Source organism: Ostrea edulis, chromosome 2 (genome assembly GCF_947568905.1).
Source record: "Ostrea edulis chromosome 2, xbOstEdul1.1, whole genome shotgun sequence".
Taxonomy (NCBI): Eukaryota; Metazoa; Mollusca; class Bivalvia; order Ostreida; family Ostreidae; genus Ostrea; species Ostrea edulis.
The window spans coordinates 55,278,612-55,284,973 of NC_079165.1; the positions used below are offsets into that span (position 1 = coordinate 55,278,612).

General features: G+C 36.9%; 1 non-coding gene across 1 annotated transcript; it reads right to left on the reverse strand.

Moving 5' to 3' along the window:
- Positions 1-1,083: 1,083 nt before the first annotated feature.
- Trnat-agu (transfer RNA threonine (anticodon AGU)) lies at positions 1,084-1,157 on the reverse strand. Its single transcript has one exon. It is a non-coding gene; the product is annotated as a tRNA-Thr (tRNA).
- Positions 1,158-6,362: the final 5,205 nt, after the last annotated feature.

Sequence of the window (6,362 nt, forward strand, 5' to 3'; positions counted from 1 at the left end):
GTATGAGAAATCTCCGATGTTACACAATGTAAAAGTGAGGATTAAAGTCTGAGAAATCTCCGATGTGTCAAAATGTGAAAGTGGGGATTAAAGTTTGAGCAATCTCCGATGTGTCACAATGTAAAAGTGGGTATTAATGAAAGTCTGAGGAATCTCCAATGTCACAATGTAAAAGCGGATATTAAAGTCTGAGGAATCGTGTTCCTGTTAGAAGCCATTTTTAAATCATGAACTTCGATCCCGACCATTAAAATGGCTGTTTTAAACCCAACATTATATCATATCGTCAAAACACCTATCGTATATCGCTGGACAGACATATACCTGCACATTTCGATATATTGATTCACCCCTATTGTTTATCGTTCCTCTTGAGAATCTTTCACTCATATGGAGACGTCACCATTGCCGGTGAAGGGCTGCAAAATTTAGGCCTATGCTCGGTGCTTATAGTCTTTGAGCAGGAAGGGATCTTTATCACGCCACACCTGCTGTGACATGGAGCCTTGGATTTTGCCTCTTACGACAAGCAAGGGGTACTGAGGCTCTATTGTAACCCGAATTTCATAAGAACTACAACAAAAGTCGAGATATATATCCCTAACCTAGCAATCTAATTAAAATTAGATCCTATGATCCATTCATCTGTACTATCTCTATAGTAGAGGAGCGGATCATAGGATCTAAGGCCAACGACAAAAATTATTGAGTTTCCGCTAACTTTCCAGAAAAAAATAGGGTAGGTAGGTAGGAAATAAATTTTATTTTTTCAAAGTATGTAAAAACATTGTAAACTCTAACAAGTGTAGTATAGGAAGGAGGAGAAAATCTTTGGCTGGACCGGGAATCGAACCCGGGACCCCTGCATTACTAGGCAGGTGCTCTAACCACTGAGCTATCCCGGCCGATATCCACAGTCTGTATAGCCCTAATTACTACATTCCTCCCTCCTTAAGATCAATTATAATTTTATAATTGTCTTTCAATATCAACCCAGGTTCTTTTCGCCCCTGGCAGGCCAACCTGCACCACTAGGGGTGGTCAATGGCACCAAATGTAGTATGGTAAGGAGGAGAAAATCTTTGGCTGGACCGGGAATCGAACCCGGGACCCCTGCATTACTAGTCAGGTGCTCTAACCACTGAGCTATCCAGGCCGATATCCACGGTCCATATAGCCCTAATTATTACACAAGTTAAATGTTCTATTGAATTTTATACTTCCAAAATAAAATTTAGCTTAAATTGCATTGCAACTTTCAATCATAACATTTCACCCGTTATTGGCTGAGGATTATTTTCAGATGTTTTGTAAGAATCTATATTTTTCAATGAAACATATCTAGCATAAAACACTAAAGTTAACTCCTTTATGCCACTATGCTTTACAAGTACCAGATATATTGTTTCTACATTTAGATTGGTTGTCATAGAAACACTTCTATTGGATATGTTTGACAGGAAAATAATGTGATGGTTTTGAAAAAATATATTAAATCATCACCAAAAATCAACATCATTAACATATTTTAAGTTTATTAATACATTTCTGAATGTATTTTCACAATCTAAATGAAACAAGGGTAGGAAGTCAGTCTAGGCAGATCCCACTTATCCTAATGGGATCCAACTCTCTTCCAGCTAAAACTTTTTACCGGACATAAATTTTTATTTGAAAAACAATCTGCACATCTTTTTTTCCTCTCGGCTCTCACCAGCCATCAACAACTCGGATGCGCTCACTGCTTTATTTGCGGCATTTTTCATAGTGTTTTCAGTTAGAACTGCAGCAGAAACCAAGAATGTGCATACAAATTTGACAGACTGGACATTCATGTCTGTCACTCTGCATCATGACCTTCATATAAAACTAGGGTCCCCTTGTATATACAGTAATGCCAGCTGAAACGATAGCATAAGACAGTGCATGGCTATAAATAGCCACCGTCTAAAAACACCATAGGAGTTGGCAATTTTAACAAAAGAAAGTCTTCTATGGAAACCTGACACTTGGCAAAGTCTCTCGATCATCTGTTAACTTCAATTGTTAAATCACCGTTGCGTGAGCATTAGGGGTGTGTATTGCTCAAGATCTTCCGATATGATACAATTTTCTGATGCGATATCCGATATATTGGATTTACAATGTAGTTAATCATTTTCTGAAGTAAAATATCAAAATTAAAAAAATGAAGTGGTTTAATATCTTTTATTTCGTAACAAAACAAACAATGACAACTAAAGTCTGAGGAAACTCCAATGTCACAATGTAAAATCGGGGATTAAAGTCTGGAATCTCTGATGTGTCACAATGTAAAAGCGGGTATTAATGAAAGTCTGAGGAATTTCCGATGTGTCACAATGTAAAAGCGGGTATTAATGAAAGTCTGAGGAATCTTCCAATGTCACAATGTAAAAGCGGGTCCTGTTAGAAGCCATTTTTAGATTATGAACTTCGATCCCGACTATTAAAAGGGCGGTTTTTAAACCCAACATTATATCGTATCATATCGTCGAAACACCATATCGTATATCGCTGGACAGACGTATACCGGTACATTTCGATATATCGATATATTGATTCACCCCTAGTGAGCACGCATGGAGGTACTAGCCACTGGGTCAACCATCATGCCATGCTGTTAGAAATATTATCAATGTTGTTTAAACGCTTGACACAATACCATGCAATTTTGTATATCATTAAAGCGTTTGAATGACTTCATCTCAATGTCTAACTAAAACGAAAACCAAGAGCCGGAAATGTATTTTTTCCGGGAAAATGACAATTTTTTTTTAATATCGAAAAAAAAATCTAGGCTCGGGGCTATAATTTAGGGTCGGTCGGGTTAGCGGAAACACAACACATTTTATCAGTGGCCTAATTTTAAAATGTATCCTGGAAAAACAAAATCAAAAGTATAGGGTTATTAACTTCAAATTTCTAATGATTTTGTTAATTTAATATTTAAGGTAAAGAATAAAGTAAATTTAATATGTTTATGCCATAAATTTGAAATGAATAAAATTCAATTATTTTTTTATTAATCAATCGAAAAGGTACATCCGATTAACCCGATCATCGATTAAATTCTTTTTCCTGATTGCCCATCACTACTTATCAGAGTTCATAATGTGTATGTTCCTGCCATGTTTTCTCCTCCATACTATGCAGTACATTAAGGGGTGGGGGTTTCATTTGTTGTACTTCCAATTTGGGGAGCTGGAGAGACATATGTTTTTAGCTCACCTGAACCTAAGGTTCAAGTGAGCTTTTCTGATCACATTTTGTCCGTCTGTAAACTTTTTACATTTTCGACTTCTTCTCCAGAACCACTAGGCCAATTTCAACCAAACTTGGCCAAAAGCATCCTTGGGTGAAGGGCTTTCAAGTTTGTTCAAATGAAGGGCTATGTCCCTTTCAAAGGGGAGATATTCACAAAAATGCAAAAATAGGGTGGGGTCATTTAAAAATATTCTTAAGAACCATTGGGCCAGAAGAGCTGAAATTTACCTGAAAGCTTCCTGACTTAGTGCAGATTCAAGTTTGTTAAAATCATGGCCCCCGGGGGTAGGATGGAACCATAATAGGGGATCAAAGTTTTACATACTAATATATAGGGAGAATCTTTAGAAATCTTCTCAAGAACCACTTAGCCAGAAAAGCTGGCCCCCGGGGGTAGGATGGGGCCACAAGGGGGATCAAAGTTTTCATAGAAATATATAGGAAATTTTTTTTAAAGAACCACTGAGCCCAAAAAGCTGATTTTTACATGAAAACTTTCTGACATAGTGCAGATTCAAGTTTGTTCAAGTCATGGCCCCCAGGGGTAGGATGGGGCCACAAGGGGGGATCAAAGTTTTACACACAAATATATAGGAAAACTTTAAAAATCTTCTTCTCAAGAACCACTGAGTCAGAAAAGCTGAGATTTACATGAAAGCTTCCTGACATAATGCAGATTCAAGTTTTTTCAAATCATGGGCCCCTGGGGTTGGATGGGGCCACGATAGGGGATCAAAGTTTTACATACAAATATATAGGAAAAATCTTCTTCTCAAGAACTACTGAGTCAGAAAAGCTGATTTTTACATGAAAACTTTCTGACATAGTGCAGATTCAAGTTTGTTCAAATCATGGCCCCTGGGGGTAGGATGGGGCCACAAGGGGGGGGGGGGGTAAAAGTTTTACATACAAATATAGGGAAAATCTTTAAAAATCTTCTTCTCAAGAACCATTGGGCCAAAGAAGTTGACAATTTACATGAAAGCTTTCTGACGTAGTGTAGATCAAGTTTGCAAAAATCGTGGCTTCCAGGGGTAGTTGGGGCCATATTAGAGACTAAGGTTTTACATATATATGTAAAGTCTTCAGATATGGGCCAAGGTGAAGGTGAGCGATGTGGCCCATGGGCCTCTTGTTCATAAAAGCAATCTCTAGTTATACTTTGGTGTTGGCCTTGAACAATGGCAGGGCCAACGTGGCTCTTGTAAGTGATGTGGTCCATGGGCCTCTTGGTTTGAATACTGTCGGTGTTATTTCAATTTACTATATGAAAACTTTGAGCTAGGCAAAAAAGTAAAGACACAAAAAAATTGTGATGATGTATGTTTACAAATAACTGTTCTCTGTGTGAAAATAGGGTATCAAAAATGAGCAAGAAACTAACAGAAAGTATGATAATGTTTTGGACTAATGGTCATGTCTCTGTATGACTTGGTGAGCTGCATGGCCTATATGCCCCCTTGTCTTTGTTTAGAATTGAATTTCAGACCAATAAAGATATATTTTGATTAGTAGACATCACTTGGCAAATGACAGATACATTAATATACCTCGTTTAGGAAACTGTACCTCCCACTTGCATATGTGATCGGAAAGTGATGACAGTGCTGTGTAGGTCCTGTGGTATGACATTCCAGGGCCGTGTTCGACAAAGATGCTTATTCCATCCCAACAGCATCCACCTTATGGATCTTGAGTGCTGTCCAAACTGTAGAGCAACCCAGATTAAAGAATTCACAGAGACAGAGGAAAAGCACAGTGTTTAAAGGTTGATTAGATATGTGTTGTTATTGAAATTATTAATGTCATGTATTTCTAACGGAGTTTGGCTAATGTTGAACCCAGCTATCTCTGTTTGATCTTTACCATTGAATCTTTATATAATGAATCTTCATGATGATATTCTCTGCAAACAAACTTTGAAGAGCATATAGGAATTGAAACATACAATTTGATTGACTAAGTACACTGAAAAACTTTAATGAAATACATTGTATAACTTTGATTGGTATGGGAACATGCCCCCTTGACAACATAGGATGTGTCTTCCTGGTCACATTCTGTCCAGTGCCCATTAGGAAACTAATTTTTAACATTTTCAACTTCTTATCCAGAACAAATTGGCCCTTTTTAATAGGGCTGGGACGATTCAGGGTTAGCTCGATTCGGTTCGGTTTCGATTCAGAACAGCACGGTTTGGTTATTTTCGATTCAGTTCATGTTAGGTCCAATTTATCTAATGACACCACAAAAATTAACAGTTTTAATGAGTAGCATATTTGATTTGATTTTATTCAAGTTATATAACTATATGTCGTCATTTGTAAACATCATATCTATTCATAATGGCATTTTATAACTTTGATAGAAAAAAGAAAACACTGACAGTCTATCAAAATTTGTTATATTAATGTGCTACACAAGTTTTGGATTATTAAACAAATCTATAGTGAATCTAAAATGTATATGATATTGTTTTCATTGATATGCAAAAATTCAACAATTCCATCAATTGAGAGTCTTTGAAAATCTCTCCTTTATTGATTTACTTCTCATATTAACAGTCAAATCTGTTTCATTACCTACGGTGTTGATTTCACTCCACCACTGACAGAAATGCTATATGTCATGTAAAGATAAACTGCAATGATCTTACGGACCATATTCTGTTGGTATCTGAATGGTGAAAATGCGAACTCTCAACACAGTAGTGATTTAAATCTCTGTTGCATAAAAAACCGCGTTTTCAACATCACTCGGACGCCATATTTGTTGTTTTTGGTGTAAGTAAAATCTAAACCGAACCGAAATCCGGAATTTGTAATTGGTGCATCGAATCAAATGGTATGAATCGCGGTGCACCGAAATTTTCGGTGCGCTGCACAGCCCTACTTTTTAATCCAAGCTTCCCATGAAGCATCCTTAGAAGGAGATTTACAGTCAACTCTTGATACACTGCCACATTTTGTTCTTTTGAATTTATGGGATAGTAAAGGTCATTTACTAACACAATTAAAATAGTTGTATCCATAATAAGGCTTCATTTTAAAACAATACATGTACAAGATGCATATACA